Source organism: Sinocyclocheilus grahami, unplaced genomic scaffold (genome assembly GCF_001515645.1).
Source record: "Sinocyclocheilus grahami isolate Dianchi unplaced genomic scaffold, SAMN03320097.WGS_v1.1 scaffold4242.1, whole genome shotgun sequence".
In the NCBI taxonomy this organism is placed as follows: Eukaryota; Metazoa; Chordata; class Actinopteri; order Cypriniformes; family Cyprinidae; genus Sinocyclocheilus; species Sinocyclocheilus grahami.
Window position 1 is genome coordinate 4,579 of NW_015509217.1, and position 1,901 is coordinate 6,479.

Sequence of the window (1,901 nt, forward strand, 5' to 3'; positions counted from 1 at the left end):
CCAGGGTAAACTAGGAGAAATCGAATGAATAAACACAGACACGTGATTATTTCAGCACTCTTGGCTCTTTGTTAAAATCGTCTATAGATGCTTTACATGTATACAGTGCAAATGCACAAGAGCACAAAGGACACCATTCAGTGACAGATATTATTCTGATTTGTTACAGTGATATAGACGTTTTGTTTAAGTATGCTTGACTTCATGGTCCAGGCAGGGCTAGACTCTCTATGCCGTCAGCCTTTGGAATGGATGATAATGATGACCTTAAGCCATGAGAAGAAGACCAGGCCTTTCAGAGGTCAGAACAAACACAGATTCAGAGAGGTCCGATGATTCATACTCCACAAGGGCCTCAGGTGTTCTGATGATCATTTGGCCCCAGTGTCCTCTCAAAATGGCCTTCAATGGTCTTTTTATTTTATTTTATTTTTTATTTACATGTGTGGTTGCTTGTGTGTATGAGTAATCCAATGGCATTAACATTTCAGGCTTATTTGACTACCTTGACTATTTTGTTTTTTGTTTAGTTTTCTTTTTATTTCTAAAATATGAACATCAAATGGAAAACTCTTAAGACCTGAGAGAATTTTGGTGCTGCGACGCTGAACACAGAACACACTGTGGCATTTTTAGCTCAACATTTACCAGTCTTCCATTGACATGGCTTTCGTACAAAACTACCGCACACGATCTATCTAATCAATAAAAATAAAAATGCAACAGTAACATTTAATGTTTAGACATAACCACACAAATATTAATTCTATCCATGTAAGTTCCTTTTTCAAAATGTCCCAGTCCATTCTGACGACTTAATTCTGTTTTAATTTATTTTTCATCCCTTTTTTTTAATCTATACACTTTTTTTTTAATACAGAGAATTGTATTGGGCACATAAACATTACATAAAGACACATTTTTTTTGTTCAACTGATATAATCGTAATGATTTCTCAGTGCAGCTCAATAGAGCTTCCCTAGTGGCGGGGAGGTTTATCTCTATACGTTAGTAGTACAGTATGCACAAGCTTTGATAGTAGCCCCTCATGGTCTTTGCTTCTTTCTTCTGCAAGTTCGTAAGCCCTAACTGTAAAGACTCATCCATCCTCTACCAATCATTGGTCCATTTAGTTTTTCCCCACCTCTCCTTGATTACATTTTTTAAAATAATTTTCTTGATTTATTGGCTTTTCTTGGCTGCATTGGATTTGGTCTTGGTGACGTAGGCTTCGAAGAAGAACTGGCAGAAGAGCACAAAGTAGCTGAGGTACATGAGGGACGACCACACAATGTTCTGCACGTGGGATGGGCACTCTTGGCCTTGTTGCATCCACGAATACACCAGGTAGTTGACCACACAGCCCATCACCATCTGGGAGATCTGCGTCAGGGTGATGAACATGGCGAACTTGCGAGAGATTTTGAAGCCGGCGGCCCGTAGAGCGTAGTAAGAATACATGACGGCGTGCACCAGATAGTTCATGGTCATGAACCAGCCCCCACCAGCCACCATGTCCTTGTAGGAGTACCAGGAATAGAGCAAAACTGTGATGTGATGATACCAGTGCAGGAAAATCAGCTTTTGCTTCCGCAAGACGATGAATAGTGTGTCTCCTGGAAGGATAAGAGCCAAGAGACTGATTGTGAGAGAAATGTAGGTAGAGAATAGAGAGAGTAAAAGATTTCGTAAATTGTTTGGTGAATAAACGCTGGTTTGCTATGGCTATCTTGACATGCTATCTTGTTTTTCTTTAGGTTCTGAAAATGGTGAAAGTATTGTGTTGTTGATTTAGTGAGTAAAGATTAAGGCATTCAGTTAGAACTTGCATGTTCTTGTCCTTGAATATTTGAATATCTAATCAGGGCAATGTTGTTGACCAATGCATTCAGCAGACAAAA

The 1,901-nt window shown here is 39.3% G+C and overlaps 1 pseudogene; it reads right to left on the reverse strand.

Annotated features, from left to right (window-relative positions):
- Positions 1 to 502: 502 nt before the first annotated feature.
- Positions 503 to 1,719, reverse strand: LOC107576729 (elongation of very long chain fatty acids protein 6 pseudogene; annotated as a pseudogene).
- Between the last annotated feature and the right edge of the window lie 182 nt (positions 1,720 to 1,901).